Source organism: Serinus canaria, chromosome Z (assembly GCF_022539315.1).
Source record: "Serinus canaria isolate serCan28SL12 chromosome Z, serCan2020, whole genome shotgun sequence".
NCBI lineage: Eukaryota > Metazoa > Chordata > Aves > Passeriformes > Fringillidae > Serinus > Serinus canaria.
Window position 1 is genome coordinate 12,068,088 of NC_066343.1, and position 18,434 is coordinate 12,086,521.

An 18,434-nucleotide genomic window follows, 5' to 3' on the forward strand; every position below is an offset into this window, starting at 1 on the left:
CCTAAGACTCTCCCAGGGTTTTTACCATCTGTGGTTCCCCAGCCTCCGGATGCAGGCAGTGGGGGGGCTTTGGATTTATCTCTGCCTGCAGAGGAGCGAGCGGCTGCGGGGGGCACAGATGTGTCGGGCAGCAGCCAGGGGCCGAGCGGGGCCAGGAGGGCTCTGCCCAGACAGATGCATGGAGTGGAGGCAGGAGACTTTAGAAAAATTTCTGTGGAAAAACAAACAGATCGCTCAGAGACCTTGAGGTCTGTCTCATTTGCTGCTGGGGGGGAAACCAGCAGGTCGGGAGCACAGCTTGGAGCTGGGGATTTTCCAGCTGTATCTCCGCGGGCTGGGATACGGTGTGGAACTTGTAACAGCTCATTGAAAAGGGTCACAAATATGAATTCTGGGTCTGCAGCTTGCGAGCAGACCAATTCGTATGACCCTAATGAAACCAGATTTAGTGACTTGAGGCGTGATTTATCAAGCTCTGGCTCTCTTTCTTTAACAAATACAACACATTCCTCGGCTGCTCCCTCCATCGCAGGGGGGGGTTGGTGGGAATGTGGAGTCTTCCTCCTCTGCTCTTCCTGGCAGGGCTCCCGGGGAGGCGTGTCGCTCATGTGGCAGTGATGCCAAGGACTTGGAGCTTTCTTCCCAGGTCCTTCTTGGCAGAGCACCCAGGAAAGTTTGTTGCTACAGCAACATCTTTGCCAAAAAAAACTTGGATCTTGGCAGAGTTCCTGGGACAGCTGATGATACTGACTGTGCTACCTGTTCCCCTGCATCAGACACAGGAGTGGTGAGAGGGAAAAACAAAAAGCAATCTAAAGCAAAGGCAAACCTTCCATTGCAATTACCTAATTGGTCTAATATTAATCAAAATTTAGAAAAGGATTTGGATTCAAAGGAACAATTCCTTGCATTACCTGTAAGATATGGTCGTAATGATGTAAATCCACGATTTGAATCTCTTTCTCACCATGATATAAAAGAACTTCGTCAAGCTTTGAAAGAGAGTGGGTTCTCTTCTCCCTATTTTGATAGTGTGTTGAAAAGTATATTCAATTCTTATGACTTAGTCCCTGCTGATTGTCGATATGTGGCATCTCTGATTTTAACCAATTCACAATATATTTTATGGGAATTACAATGGAAAAAACTTCTTAGGAAATTGGTTGAAAGATATGAAAATGCTCCTTATGATGAGTTTGATGTTCCCCAATTAGCAGGTGATTCACCTTTCCAGAGGCCAGAAAATCAAGCAGTGGAATTGCCTCGGACTGTACTAACAGATATTAAAGATGCTGCTAGAGAAGCTTTATTTTCAGTTTAGCCAGCTGGTACCCATGCAAATGCTTATACCACTATCAGACAAGGTGAAACAGAATCCTGCGGTTCTTTCCTAGACAGATTAACCCAAGCAGTTGAAAGACAATGTCCAGATGAACAAGCACGCTCCTATATTGTAAAAAACCTTGCTTCTGTAAATGCTAATGACAAGTGTAGAAAAATTATTTTAACTCTACCTGATCAGCCTCCAACTGTTACACAGATGCTAACAGCTTGCAGTAGGCTCACCTCACCGCAACATCTTGCTGACGTGCAAGTTAATGCTTTTGGAAAGCAAATTGTAGATTCTCAAGAAAAGCTAGGAAAAACATTGGGAGATAAATTTGATAAGTTCCTAGAGGTACAATAAAAAATTTGGGGAAATTCTGTTGGTACTGTACAGTTGGACTCTGATAAAAGTATTTGTTGTTTTGCTTGTGGTAAGCCAGGTCACATTAAAAAGAATTGTCCTACGAAAACATTCCAACCTAGGCAACTTTCTATTTGCCCTCGATGTCGGAAAGGGAAGCACCTTGCTAGGTTTTGTCACTCTCAATTTGACATTGATGGCAAACCATTGCCGTTAAACTCAAAGAAGAGCGCGGATTACCACAGCGCCCCGACACAATTAGTGGTACCTCCTTGCAGCCAGTTATTCAGTCCAATGGTATTGGTACCTCAGTCATTTGTCCCTCAGTCAACCATTCCTCAAATGGTCCCAGCTCAATACCCACAGGCACAAGGTTCGAATTGGCCTCCTCAAAACTGATCCAGCTTTTAAAAATTTTTTGTTATGAAAGCATTCCTACTGGACTTGTCAATCCTCTTCAACAAAGACAAGATTTTTGATCATAGGTAAAGCCGGAAATAAAATTTTTGGACTCTCAATCCTTCCTTCTATTGTTTCAGTAAATTATAATGAAGAGCTGGTGATTTTAGCTCTAGCACTTGATGTTCCTATGGTAATTCCACCCAAAACACCTATAGCTATTGCATTTCCTTTACCAATGAATATGCCCAAGCAAAACAACTTTCCAAAAAATTCAATTATGTCCATACCTTTTTGTATGTCAGGTCCAGAAGTCTTTTGGGTGCAATATTTAGACCGCAGCCGACCAATTTTGACTTGTAGCCTAACTCACTGTGGTAAAACAATTTATGTTACAGGCATGCCGGACACTGGTGCAGATGTCACTGTAATTTCTCACAAGTTTTGGCCCAGTGATTGGGATTTGGTAGTTCCTTCAGTGTCCTTGCAGGAATAGGAGGTGCTACTGTGTGTTTGCAAAGTGCATCCATGATTAACATTACAGGTCCTGAAGGAAAGACAGCAATGGCGCGTCCTTTTGTTGTTCAGAAGCCTCTCACCGTCTGGGGGAGAGACGTCCTCTCGCAATGGGGAGCAAAATTGGAGGTGGGCCTGTAATGGAAACCACATCGAAACCTGTTACTTTAAGGCTAACCTGGAAAACTGATCATCCTATATGGATTGATCAATGGCCTTTAACAGAACAAAAATTAAAAATCCTTCAAAGATTGGTAAAAGAACAATTACAACAGGGTCATATCACCCCCACTAATAGGTTTTGGAATTCACCCGTATTTGTTATCCACAAGAAAACATCGGACTCATGGAGATTGCTTCATGACCTGAGAAAGATCAATGAAGTGATTGAAGACATGGGGCCCCTTCAACCAGGACTTCCTTCTTTATCAATGATCCCAAAGCACTGGCTCCAAGATTTGCTTTTTCCGTTCCCGTCATCAATCGAAGATGACCTGTGCAGCGATACCACTGGAAATCACTACCCCAAGGAATGAAGATCTCTCCTATTATTTGCCAATATTTTGTTGCACAAGCTTTGTCTCCCGTCCGACAGAAGTATCCAAGATCCATGATTCTGCACTACATGGATGATTTGCTCATCGCAGCTCCAACGCAGACAGAGATGGAGCAAACCCGTGCTAGTGTTGTTGCTGAAATCCAAAATGCTGGACTTGAAATTTCTACAACAAAAATCCAAGAAGTTCCACCCTGGAAGTATCTGGGATGGAAGATGATTGAAAAAACAATTACACCACAGAAGGTACAGCTCCGGACCAGTGTCAAAAATCTGCAAGATTTACACCAGCTTCTAGGAGAAATCAATTGGGCCAGACCTGTTTTGGGAATTACCAATGATGAACTGGGTCCACTTTTCGATTTGCTGAGAGGAAGTTGCGACATCAACTCTCCAAGAACTCTGACACCTGCAGCTCGTGCAGCCCTTGACAAGGTCATGGAAGCTCTCCAAAGATGACAAGCTCATCGTTGTATTCCAGAGAAGCCATTCTATTTTGCAATTTTAGGAGAAAAAATGCAACTTTTTGATCTCATTTTTCAGTGGGACCCTTCTGAGATAGATCCTTTGTTGATAATAGAATGGATTTTTCTTCCCTACAGGTTTCCAAAGACTATTTTTACAGTTTTAGAGATGATAGCACAAATTGTAATTAAGGCCAGAACAAGATTGTTAGGTTTGGCAGGTCAAGAATTTGCAGTTATCTATTTACCATTGAAAAAAGATGATCTTAATTGGGCAATGCAAAATTCTGATGATTTGCAGTATGCATTGTTGAACTTCCCAGGTGTTTGTTCTGTTCATTACCCAGCTCACAAATTATTGCAAGCAAAATTGAGTTTTAGAGAGAAACCTAAATTAAGTGAAGAACCATTAAACGCAGTAACTCTTTTCACTGATGGCTCTGGCAAGAGTCACAAATCAGTTGTAACTTGGTTGAATCAAAAAACAAATACTTGGGAGTCAGACATTCAAACAGTAGAAGGATCTCCTCAGATTGTTGAGCTTGCTGCTGTGGTTCGGGCTTTTCAACTCTTTCCACAACCTTTTAATTTAATCACAGATTCTGCTTATGTTGCTAATGTAGTTAAAAGATTAGAAGGATCAGTTTTGAAGGATGTTAGTAATGACACTTTATACCGTTGGCTTTCATGTCTTTATACAACTTTGCAATACAGAACTAATCCATATTTTGTTTCTCACATTAGGGCTCATTCTTCGCTTCCTGGATTTTTAGTGGAAGGAAACGCGAGAGCGGACAAACTGACAATGGTTATTTCAAACACTCTGCCAAACATTTTTGAACAAGCTAAACTGAGTCATGCCTTTTTTCATCAAAACGCACAAGCACTTGTGCGAATGTTTCAGATTTCCAAAAGTCAAGCCAAGGCAATCATCAGTACTTGCCCTGACTGTCAGCTTGTGCAGCCTCCTGTTTCTACAGGAGCGGTCAACCCACGAGGTTTGCAAAGCCTGCAGTTATGGCAAACGGATATCACTAAATACCCTTCCTTTGGTAAATTTAAAAATATTCATGTTTCAGTGGACACGTTCTCTGGTGCAGTTTTTGCTTCCCTTCACACAGGTGAAACAGGTAATCATGCCTGTCATCATTTTTTGCAAGCTTTTGCTTCATTGGGTGTGCCCCAAGAAGTAAAAACCGACAATGGTCCCGCATATATATCTCAAAAATTGGCCACATTTTTAAAAGAATGGGGTGTTCGTCACATCCTTGGTATTCCTCACTCTCCCACAAGTCAGGCAATTATTGAGCGGACACATCAGACATTAAAACGTATTCTTGATCAACAGAGGGGGGGAGTAGAGGTCACACCACAGATGAGGTTAAACAAAGCTTTGTATGTTTTTAATTTTTTAAACAGCTCTGTTGCAGAACCTGATCCACCAATTTTTAGGCATTTTTCAAATAACACACAGGCAAAGCTGAAAGAAAATCCCCCTGTTTTAATTAGAAACCCTGAGACAGGACAAATTGAAGGTCCTTTCCGACTAATCACCTGGGGCAAAGGGTATGCTTCTGTCTCCACAGGTGCAGGAATTAAGTGGGTCCCAGCCAAGAACGTCAAACCATAAGGCACCCCAGAATGTGTTGACGAGTCCAAAACCGAGGAAGCAAGTACGCAGACGTGAGCCGAACAGAGGGATCCCGGGTCACGCCTGACGTTCCTTGTTCATCGGTGGAACCTGCAAACTCTGATTTTCTGTTATTTACTCTTTGTGTGTCAATTGTTAGGTTTGTGGAGCCTGCAGTTTCTGATTTTGTGTTAATGCTATTTATAAGTGTGTCAATTGTATGTCAAATGTTTGTTTCGTAGAGCTGACTTTTGGCAAAAGTTCAGGGTTTTGTTTTGTTTAAGGCAAAATTTTAAAATTGATATATATGTAAGGATTCTGCCAAAATTTAGCTCATGAATAAGATGGAGCAAATGCAAGTTGTATGTTTGTTTTGGTGGGTTTTATTTGTTTTTTGTCGTGCAGATTTGCCTGTGGAACAACCAAAGACAAATGTTTGGGTGACCTTAGCCAAGGCAGCAGGCTCAGATACCATATGTTTGTCTAATTCGGAACCAGAAAAGGCTTTCTCAACCTGTCTGCTAGGTGTGCCAGTAAATGAATTGCCTTTGATTAAAAAGTAATCTAATGGTAAGCCTGGTGAAATTGATAATGGGAGCAATCTTCTATTGAATTGGAACATCTGGGCCAAAGAACTTCCCAAAGCAGTGTCTGAACCACAACAATTAGAAATCCTTGGTTCTTTAACAATGGATTTTTGCTTTACCTTTATAACCAGTGATTGGCAAGAAGGTGATCCTCAAAAATACAATGTTACTCGCCATTATTTTGCATACAAAAATTTAAGTTTTTGGTGTAATTATTCAAACAGTTGGGATGTGCTTTCTGAGGCTGACCAATATCCACGACAATTACCAAAAGGGTATTGGCTCATCTGTGGAGATAGGGCTTGGCAGGGCATTCCATCATGCCTTGAAGGTGGCCCATGTAGCATTAGGATGCTCACTGTGATAGCACCTACGGCAAAGGCAGTCATGAAAAAGAAACATAGAGGAATAAGATCTGCTCATCATTATGATGAAAACTGTAGGAGTGATTTCATGCCTTGGAAAGCTGCAAAAAGGGTTTCAGCAGGTTTGTTTTTACCCCAGCTGGCTTCTGCAGTGGCATTGAAACAATTGGATCAGGTTGGATGCTGTCTGAGTAAACAGACAAATGCCACATCCAGTGCAATCAGTGATATGTAGACCGATGGTAATAGTGTTAGGCATGCTACCCTTCAAAATAGAGCAGCAATTGATTTTCTTGTACTGGCACAAGGACATGGTTGTGAGGAATTTGAAGGATTGTGTTGTATAAACCAGTCTGATCATTCTGAATCCATCCAAAAAAGCATACAAAACTGAAAGATTTGACTGCTAAAATTAAAGAAGATGGTGGGTCCTGGTTAGATGATTTGTGCCAACAATGGAGCTTTGCACCTTGGCTAAGGGAACTTTGTAAGATAGGTCTCTATGTATTGGGTGTTCTGGTAGTTATATTAGTAGTAGTACCTTGTGTACTCTGGTGTCTGCAACAAATGATGGACAAAACTATCAAGGAAGTTTTTATCATACAAGAGAGAGAGGTAGGAAATGGATTCACGGAGAGTTCTCAGAATCTTACCGAGATGGTGGATGAAGGTATAGATTTAGAAGAAGGTTTTGAATTAAGACCTTGAAACCGACAAGACTTTTTGAACAATGACTCGTAAGTATTGTCAGGCATTATTTATGCCCTTTGACCTGACTGGACCTTCACAGCATTAAATTGCTCTGTTGTGTAATAGCAATGCTTAGGGCAAGCTAAAAAATGCTTTAAGTAAGTATTAAGCAGAAATGTTAGAGCAAGGCTACGAAACGCAAGGTAGTAAACAATGACACAGTTACGAAGGTTTCTTTTTTGGTGAACTGAGAGGGAAAATTGTGGGAATCCATAAAATTAGAGGGTTATGGGAAAGCTACAAAAGGCAGGCCTTAGAGACAGCAGAACTGTGATTAGAGCTAAGCAATAGCCATGAGATAAGTCAGCAGAAGAATTACTTAAAAAGTAGAAAAGCAAGGACGTGTAGAACAATGGTCCATGTATTAACGCTTGTCTAGGACAACTTCCTAAGCTGCAGAAAAGGTTATCTAGCAAGGTATTAGGAAGTTTGAAGCTTAATAATGGAGCTCTGTGCATTGTGTTTTAAGGCTTACAAGCAGGCATTGTATTCGAAATAAGCAAGCATTTTTTTAACTAAAGGTATGTGTGCTTATTTTGGTTGGATGGAACCACTGTCAATATGCTTTTGCTTTGTGTGATTGGTCAAAAAAGTTATAAAGTAAGTTGTAACATTAAGTTCTTTGTCTGCTGCTTGGGATGTGAGCTGCTCACATCTTCCCATTGTCATAGCCATGTAATGAGACTGATGCTGAAAAATTAAACAGCTCAAGGCACGTTCCACAGCAGTCCCGTCCCATTCGTGATTTGTACATAGCCCCTGGCTGGCGGCATCTTCACTTTTATTTTTATATTCCTCTAGGCTGGAAATCCTCATCACTGAGTTTTAGAACTCAGGAAATTCCTCTGACTGCCCTGGAGGACTCAAGACCCTGTCAGGGGACTCGGAGACCTTGGTAAAGAGCCCAAGACCCCTGTACCTTTGATCTTGACCCATGGAAAAAATTACCAACCTTATATAAGGATTTACAAGCAACGAAAGTTTAAGTAGAATGATAGTGAATTTATCACAGGGTGAGAAATAGATTTTTTGGGGTTTTTAGAATGGGGGTTCAGGAGGCAAGATGGAGGAATCTGGGTGTGTCCAGTCTTTCTCCTTCTTTTGGCCTCCATCTTCTGCTGTGATGCTGGAACTTTAAGATTGGTTTTGAGTAGAAACTCACTGTCTAACACTGGTGATAGGTATTGGGAATATATGGTAAATAATGTACACATAGTTTTTAGTACAAAAAGATAAAACCACCTCTGAGGCAGGCAGTGTGCCACAACCCAACCTGCCAGACAGACCTTGGCAGGTCGGAGAAAGAATTTGATAGATAAGAAACAATAAACAAACTTGAGAACAAGAAAAGAAGAAATCTTGACTCCTTCTTCAACTACCGGGCTGGGAAATGAGACTTTCTTATGCATCTCAGGGTCACTCTGACCAGCAGAGATTCTGAGACTTGAGGAGCAGCTTTCCCAAAACCATCTGATTTTAAGGGTTTTCCCACAATATACTACATAATGCATATTTTATTAAATGTAAGAAATAGAATATATAAAACTAAAATACTATATAATACTGTAATAAATTGAATATATAAAATGTATCCTTGAACTTTTTTAAGCCAGCAGGCCTTAGCAGCGAGTTCTGAGCCAACGTGTGGCTCTGCTGCCATCCCAAATCTGCGCTTCCCTTGCCCAGCCTGAGTGCAGGTGGGGCATGTGCTGGGCATGGCTGGAGATTTTCATGGCCAAAATCCTCTGGCATTTCCATCTGCTCATGGCTTTGGGTAGCACAAATAACAACACATCCATCTCAGTTGACAAATGGCATTTCTTACAAATTGCTACAGCAGTGCTGACAACATAGAGCTACACAGATCTCAGTTAAAGTTTAAAAAAGTAATTGATTTGATTGTTATAGCACAATATTTTAAAACATAAAAACATCTACTTCTGTTAACAAAAACTAATTTATTGCAAACCTCTACAGACATTCACTATACACAAAGATCAGTGGAAAATGAACATCCTAATTAATTGCATATTACGACAAGCATACAGCCCATATATAAACATAAAAATATCGGTATCTCCCTCTGATACCAAGAACTCAACAAATAGAATTCCACCATTATACCACTCCATACGCATTTAAATAGAACTGAATACATATATAACCACCACAATATACAGATATGAATAAAGATTAAATGTAACATATTACCTTCCAGAAACAGATACATAAAACAAACCTATAAGTAAAGAGACAAACAGCAAAACCAATCTAAATATCTGTACAACTGCATCAATACTAATATACAGCTATACGTGTAATACTATGCTATATAGTATTACATATATAGAAATAGATCAATATACAAGTAAAAATATAAAACCAGACATAAATACCAATAAAAATACCAACATAGCTATTTAAAAAGACATATACCAAAAACTACATCAATACAAATAGATACCTACACAACTGTATACATATGGAAATCTAAGCACAGATATTACAACATGCATCAAGAACTAGATACATATGTGGCAGTGAGGGTTTGAAGCCCTGCCTGTGGTGATTTGCAGAAGCAAACAAACTCCACAACTTATATGAAAGTTGTAAAGCCAGTATGTTTATTACAGAGCTGGAGGCATGTGGGAATCATTCCCCTAAAATGACATGCCTACCTCTGGGAACTCCAGATCCCCTTTTATTTCCCTCTCAAATGCATATGCATGCCATTTCACAATAGGTTCATACATATTCATTCCACTGCTTTTGCCTGACACCTGCTGCTAATTCTTCTTTAGCAGAAAGAACTCCTGGGTCAGGTTGCCCTGCTCTGTCTGCCCCGCCCCCTCTTATCTCTTGTCCTTCAGCTGAAGCAGTCTCTCCAAGCAGTCTCTCCAAGTCTGCCTCTTGTGCGAGCATGCAGTCAGACTTAACAGCAAGCTACAGACTTAAAGATGTGCCTTTCACCGAAATCAAAACGGACTTCTACTCTGGAAAATTTCCACTCTGCCTCAGTGGCAGTGGTGATTTGGGGATGTTTGGTCTCTCCCTGCCTGTGGCATTGGTGGTTTGAAGATGTTTGGTCTCTGTCTGAAGTTGTTTGCCCTCTGTCCCGCCATGGCACTTAATAATTCCAGATTCTTCCCCTTCTATCCTCAAAGATCCGGCCCGCTTGTCTGGAGAGTTCCCTGTCAGAGAGGATTTTTCCGTTTTGCCATTGGTCTGTGTCCTTCCCGCTTCAGGTTATGTTTACAGCAAGCCAGGAGGCCCCCTCTTGGATTTCCACCCCCCTCCTGCATAAAAGCCGCTGTTTCCCTCTTTTCCCCGCTCTCTGCCACGGCCCCCCCTTCCAGCTGCATGGCTCACACACCCCACCGGCACCCACCGCAGTGCAGCCCTCTGCAGCCAGCACCGCTCTCCGCCAAGAGAGAGAAGATCACCCGCGCGGCATCAGCTGCCCCGTCCCGGTGACGGGAAAGCCGCCGCCGCTCCCGCGCTCCCTCCCCACTGCTCCCGCGGCACCGCTACAGCTCCTGCCCAGAGAGAGAAAGAGAAGAGAGATCGCTTGTACTGCTGGCACCGCCCGTGTGACCGATGCTGCCAGCATTGCCATTCCGCACACGCTCCTACCGTGGGGGCTGTTACGAGCCATCCCTATGGACAGGCTTCGTAGAGGTTCTTTAGTTTGATTTCAGGGTGCAAAAAACCGACACGGTACAAGGTGGTTTGCAGATTAATCAACACAATGGACTTCATTGAAACAACCACAGCAAAAATGCGTTGGAGAGAAATTAGGAGAAAAAGGGAAAAATAAGGAAAATAAGGGAGAAAAAGAAAAAGGGGGTTATAGTCCCAAAACGTAAGAATGGCGGAGGTTCTTCGGTGTTCAGCTGAAGAGGTTCAGCAAGCCACGTCTGGGGAGATCTCAAACCGCAGTCCGTTCAGGACTCTAATTATATTGTTCTTGATGAGGGGGAAGGGGATTATTTCGGAACCGAATCTATGGTATCTTCTGGTAGAAAGAATGGTATTTGGAAAAGGGGTACACACAGTCCACTTTGCAATGGACAGAGGCCATTGTCTTTGTGGTCCAGTGACCACAGTCATCCATCTTGTTTTGGTCAGCTCGCCTCCCCCGTGCATCTCCCCCGGGCTGGGGGCTCCAGTCCCAGTCCTTGGAGAGTGTGAGGGAGGCCTTTCTCACATGGGGATTGCTTGGGCTTTTCTCTGGTGGAGAGGCTTCTGTCATCTCAGCTTGTCTGTCACGGTGGTTGTAGATGAATGAGAGGGGTCTTCTGTGGGAGACCACCCAAAAGCTCAGGAAAAGTCCAGCCAGGACAAGAGGTGGGCAGCGTCTAAGGCTATTGTTGTGAAAAGGGCACAGTGCCCCCTTCTTCTCATTGAGCTCAGTGTAGAGGGCAGGAGACTGCACCTGTGGAAACAGCGACTTAGCAACGCATTCAGGTCATGAAGCCCCCTGGCTGGGCGGGTAACTTTCCACTGTGGCTAGAAGTAGGACAAAGGGGATCTTCTGAGCAGTCTCTCAATGACAGTTGTGAGGTAGATTGAAGGATATTTTGGACAGACTCTCACAGGGGGTCTTGTAAATGATCAAATCGGCAGCCAAATTTCTAAAAAAAATGTATAAATTTATTAGATCGACAACCAAAATAGAATATTATAAAACCACCACAGCCAAGACAGCGTCAACCCTGGACTTTGATGCTGGGTGTACCTGGTTCAAATTGACATAGTGTCAGCGTCTCCCCAGAGTTTCACACCAACTGCTCCAGGTGTCCAGTTTTTATACAGTTTATTCCGCCTGGAGCAGAAATGACCTAAGATTTCTGTAAGTCCCTACATATGTATAACGCGAACTATATGGATTCAGTCCCGTACAAAAGTTAGTCCATAGGTTTGGATGGCTGTCTGAGCTCCTCGAAATGGTCTTCTTTTCAGTTGTAGCCAAGATGTCGCCGTTCCTCGATGTAATCTCTTCCAGGTGCTGTTCTGTGAATGTTCTGGACATTCCTGGGACATGGTCGATGATTACCCGGGAAGGACTCATTCATTCGTTAATAGTCATGATTTTATCTGGGCGAGTCCAGGAAATCCCAGCTTCTGGCCATGGGGGTCAGAGGCATGGTTAGATCTTTATGATTTTTATACAGTTACAAAGCATGAATTATCTCTGTCATATATTACAATCCCTCCCCATTTATTTTACCCATTTAATTCATGCTTCTACTTTATTAATTTTCTATTTCTACCCATCACCATTGAGGGTTCTTCATAAAGGGAGTACCCCTTATACTATTCGGTCTTCCCCTTGTGGGATGCCCTGATACACTATACTACTTCTTTCTTCAGTGTTTTGCCTTTCAAACCTTGCCAATGCTTCTGCAGCATTGCTGGCATACCTTCTCTCCCCGAGTCGCATAATCTTAAATGCATCACCTCCGGAAGCTCCCTCCGAGTCCATGGGGACTATTGCAATCTGCATTCCCCTGACTACAGAGAGGATCAATCTGATAAAACATGGAATCAGACAGGGTAGGAATAGGATCCTGGCTACTGAACAGAGTACAAGAAATATTACCTTGTTCCACCATGCTCCATCAAATAACTTGTCCCACCAGGAGGACTGCAAAATCGAATTCCATTTTTGGACGGGGACATGGGCCACCTTTTTTATTTCGGCCGCCAAACCTCTTATGGTTTCCCCATAATCATCAATTTCAATACAACATTCTGACTCATTAAATTTCACACACACCCCTCCCTCTTTGGCCAACAAATAGTCTAATGCTATTCGATTCTGGTACACAAAGGCTCTCACCTGTGTGTGCTGCTGACTTAGTAAATCCAGGGCTTCAGAGGTGTGATTTGATACAATTTCCATAACTGCTTGCAATCTGATCAGCCTGTTCAGTAGGTGAATAGGCATCTTATATCCATAGCTTCCATCCTGTGCCCATGTGGCCGGCCCACAATAATCGATTATTCTTGCTGCTGGCCACTCCTCTTCCCCCCAAGCTTGCTTTCTGCTTATCACTGGTATCATCTTCTTCAGACTCCTCCTCTCCCTTTTCAATGTCTCGTACAACGGAGCCCCTGACAAATTGCTCTTCGTTCTCAGGAGAGTGAAGAAAACTGGCCTGATCATACCTAGAGTGCAAGACCCTTTCCACCTCAGGGGTAATTCACTGTATGCCTTTTTTCCACAGATCCAATAAATCCCATCCGGGGGCTTTCCATTTAATGTTCATTTTCCCTGGGTCTCCCCAGAATTCTCTCACACTTTCCAAGGATTGGAAAGGGTTGGCTCCTGGACTTTGGACCCAGAATAACATTATTCTCTCGTCCCACTCACAATTTGTACCATTTTTCAGGCTCCAGTACCCCAAAGGAGGGGCTGGGTGCCATGCCTTGCTTTTTGAATCAGAGTTCACTCTCAGAGTAGATACACATGGAGTGTGTCCTACATTTCAGTGTATTATCTCCCCTCCCGACTGACACAAATTGAGCTAATCACCCTTGGTCCAAAACCCACCCCTCAGGCCTCTGTACATATTTTGAGACCCTCGGGCTATCCCATTTCAGAAGTTGCTCAGGAGCCAAACCTTCCCCTTTCTGTGGTCATTTCTCCGCAGATTTCAGCCCCCCACAAATCCAACAATTCGACAAACTCAATTCTGTTGCAATTTCTTGAATTAGATCAATGAATAAGTTCCTGTCTGGGGAAGGTAATTCCCCATCAGCATATTGTTTTTGCAATACCTCGTACTGTTCACTCCATGTTTTCAACCTCTCCTGCTCAATTCTCTGTTTCCTCAATTCTGACTCCCTTCTTTTCATTTCTTGAATTATTTCTTTCATTTTTCCTTCAGGATCCTCATTATCTTTGTTGTTCGCAAAACAAACCAACCTATGATATTGCAGGCACACCCTCTCATCATTTGCTCGTGCCTGATCCAATATGAATGGGTCCTTGTTCCGAGTAATTTTATTGTCAAATTTTGTATTCTTTGTCACCCAGTACATTTTCCCATTCATCATGCATATCCCCAACCTTGCACTATCATAGCACAAAGGGTTCACCTGATGATATGCAATAAAGACTGACTCTGTCTTTCCCCCAACCCACATAGTTCGCTTACATTGGTCACAAATGGGGATTGACATCTGTTCTGTGTCTCGTTTTTTCCTCTGGAATCTGTGATTGTTTGACTGCCCGTTCCTTAATCCTGCCTCAGGATTGATGCACCAAGTCCCAGATTCCAATTCACACAATTTCAACCAATTGCCATTTTTCCAACAGTACCTGCTAGTTCCGTTCAGGCATTCCTCTGGGGCTTGGTATGTTGAGAATCCCCTGTCCCCTGCAACTGGGACCACCTGAGTGCATTTTCCACACTCATCCACGGAGCTTTCGTTTCCATTGTTCCTGGGGATCTCAGTGCTCAGACTCTGCGTCCCGCACATGACTAGGCTCAGGCCAATCAGGATTCCCACTAGGCGTACTCCTCTGCCTTTGCCTCCGCCCCCTGGGGTGCCACCAGCGGCGAGGAAGACCATCTTCGTGGCAGCAGAAGTACTCTTCAGGGAAGACGCCCTTGGACTTAGCCACATACCTCCTCTTAAAGGCGCCCCGCCGAGACACCCTGATTGAATCAGAACTGCACGGGACCCTGATGGATTTCCAGCACTCCACATCCAAGATTTCTGCTTGGGACCTAAGCTTCCCACGCACCCCATTTTGAAAAATACGAAACCACTCCTGAGAATCCAATTCAATGATCCCCAAACTTGTGGCTAGGGTCAGGATACGGTCAGTCAATTCGAGTTCTTCCTCCAAACACTGGGTGCACAGTCCCTTTGGCCTCGGTCTCCTTCTGCAATGAATCACAAAAACCCCTTGACAATATTCACACCTAAAGTGTACAAATGGATAGCATACACAATCTGACAGTATAAAACTTACCCGCTCGTTGCTGGTCATTTACGAGGACATTGGAGTCGGATCTTCAAGTCGCCGGGGGAAGAAGTGACCCTCCAATCGGGTGCCTCCTCCTGCTGTTTGGCTTTCTTCACCCTAGCCACATGCGTCCAGCCCTTCTCCGCTGTCAGAATGGCCGTGTCTGTTGTCAGGAGCACAAGAAAAGGACCTTCCCAGTGAGGAGAGAGCGGTGCCTCTTTCCACACTTTTACAAACACCTTGTCCCCAGGCTGAATTTTGTGAATAGCAAACCCCAGAGGAGCACTCTGTGTCACTATTCCCTGTTTTCGAAGTTCCTGCAAGTTTCTGTTGATCGCAACCAAGTATGGTTGAATCTGACCATCCTCACATCTGAGGTGTCCCACCAGCATTCCATGCTTGTATGGCATTCCATATAGCATTTCAAACAGTGAGAGCCCCGTCTCTGAATGAGGCATGGTTTGGATATTAAGCAATGCCAAGGGCAAACACTTCAACCAGGACATCTTTGTCTCCAAAATCAATTTTGATAACTGTGCCTTCAAAGTTTGATTCATTCTTTCCACTTGTCCTGAGCTCTGGGGGTGCCACGGAGTGTGGTACTCCCATCGAATGCCCAAAGCATCAGCCATTTGCTTAATAGCCTTTGATGTAAAATGTGTTCCTTCATGCGAATCAATGTAATTCACTACCCCATATCAGGGTACAATTTCCTCCAACAATTTTCTGGCCACTGTCTGGGCCGTTGCTCGAGAGCTGGGGAAGGCTTCTACCCAATGAGTCAATTTATCCACAATCACCAATACAAATTTGAACCTTGCCACTTTTGGCAATTCAGTAAAATCAACTTGAATTCTTTCAAATGGTCGGTACGCAATGGGGCGACTCCCCAGGGTGGCCTTCCTGGCCCTTGATTTGTTTACCTTTTGACAAATCAAACACCCTTGTACCTCCTGTCCCGCCAATTCATAAATTTCCTTGCACCCAAAAAATTTTGAAATTGCTCTGCCAGGGCCTGTGCCCCCCAGTGTCTTTTCTGGTGCAACCTTTGCAAAATTCTTCTAGTAAATCCTCTGGAAACTAATTCCCTCCCATCAGGTAACCTCCACTTACCTTCTTTCAATTCACCTCTGATGTTTTCATAGCATTCGATTTCCTCTGGGGAGGGCTGAGGAGAATCCTCAGGGGTTTCTTCTCTTTCAAGCTCTGGGGTACTTACTACCATCAGTGCCGCAGTTTTGGCCTTCTGATCCGCCAGATTGTTCCCTCTGGTTTGGAACTGAATTCCTGTCTGATGCCCCTTCACATGGACCACCACAATTTCTTCTGGCCCTCTCAATGCTTCCAGAATTTGTTGAATCAATTTTCCCTTCGTGTTGGTCAGCCCCCTTTCTTCCCAAATCTTTCCAAATGTATGAACAACCCTGAAGGCATACCTCAAATCGGTAAAAATTGTTCCCTTTTTCCCCTTCACTCTTTTCAATGCCCTCAAAACCGCATACAATTTGCATGCTTGTGCAGACCAGCTTGCATTCAGGGGACCTGCTTCTATCACTTTCCCTGTCATCCAGTCCACGACCGCGTATCCTGATTTTCTTTTCCCTTCAACCACTCTGCTTGACCCATCTACAAACCACTTTTCCCCTTCATCTAATTCTTCTTCTTCTAAATCCTCCCTGATCTTGGTTTGCAGCTCGACTGTTTCCACAAAGTCACAAACTAATTTCTCTGCCACCTCTCCAAACAGAAACTGTTCAGGGTTCTGCGCAGTCGTTGTTCTCAATTCCAAGTCATGTGAGTGAATCAAAATGGCCTCATACTTCAGCAACCTTGCATCTGTGAGCCACTTGTCCGCTTTCTGTTGTAGTATGCCCTGCACGTTGTGCGGAGCAAATACTACCAGGGCTGCTCCAAAGGTCACCTTTTTCGCTTCCTCCACTAGCAAAGCCACAGCTACAATAGCCTGCAAACGCATGGGCCAGCCCCTGCTGACCGGGTCCAAAAGCTGGGACAAGTACCCTACAGGCTTCCTGATCCCCGCCCAGTCTTGCTGTGTGGTTGCTAGCGTCCACAAACAACTGAAAAGGTTTCCTGACATCAGGGTGTCTCAACACTGGCGCTGCCGTGAGCACCTCCTTGACTCCCTTAAACTCTTCCTCATCCTTTTGTGTCCATTTGATCCTGTCTGTGGTGAGTTTCTCATAGAGAAATTTCACCTTTTCACTATAACTTTCAATCCACTGCTGACAATACCCCAACAATCCCAAAAGCTGCCGGACCTCTCTTTTCATCTGTGGGCGTGGTAAGGCGATAATCCCTGCCACCCTCTCTGGATCCAATTTCTTTTTTCCCTTTGTTAACCAATGTCCCAGATATCTGACCTCTGGTTCTGTGAACTGCAATTTTGATTTTGAAACTTTCAATCCCTTTTCTCCCAAAAAGTTCAACAGCCCAATTGTGCTCGTCCTTACCTCCTCCTCTCCTTTTCCTGCAACCAACAAGTCATCTACGTACTGTAGAAGCTTTGTTCCTTCCGTGTTACAAACTCACTCCAAACCTGCTCAAGTGCCTGCCCAAATAAATTTGGAGAATCCACAAAGCCCTGAGGCAACGAAATCCACCTGAGCTGCTGCTTCCTATTCATCTCTGGATCTTCCCATTGAAATGCAAAATAATAGCGACTGCCCTCATCCAGAGGACACGTCCAGAAAGCATCCTTTAAATCAAGCACGCTGTACCACGTATCTTAAGGGGAGAGATTGTTTAACAATGTGTAAGGATTCGAAATGGTGAGAAACAGAGTCTAAGTTCTCTGATTCACAGCCCGTAAATCTTGCACCAGCCTAAAGCTGCCGTCCGGTTTTCTCACTGCCTAAACTGGGGTATTATGTCGTGACAGGCACGGTTCCAGTGTGGCTTTCTTTATTAATTCGTCAATCACTGGTTTCAAGCCCCTCCTCCCTTCCATGGAGAGGGGATATTGTTTGACCCGTATATGTTCTTTGGGTCCTTCAATTTCCACCCAAATCGGTTCTATGTCCAACCTCCCAGCTTCTCCCAGGACATACCACACCCTTGGGTCTATTTTCTCCTCATCAGGGGCAGTGAGGCTATAAAGCTTCACTTTGAGCTGAGCCCTCTCCACCGATAGCCCAACCCCTAGAGCGACCATCATGTCCTGTCCCAGCAAGTTAAAGTCTGCATCCTTTGCTAATAAAATATTACCAATATGCCTTCTGTTTCCCGTGTGTATTTCAACACTTTTTATATTTGGGACCTCAAAAGGATCCCTTTTTGCCCCTGTTACCATCATGGAATCATTGCTCAAAGAGCATCCCTTTGGTATTTGTAACACCGTCGTCCACTCTGCTCCTGAATCCACCATAAACTGTAGTTCTTCTTTGAGGGTCCCACTTTTAATTTTATCAAGGGCTCCCTAGATGTTCTGGTACCCAAACTGAAAAGCCCCTGACACCCCTAATCTTCCTGAAACATTTCC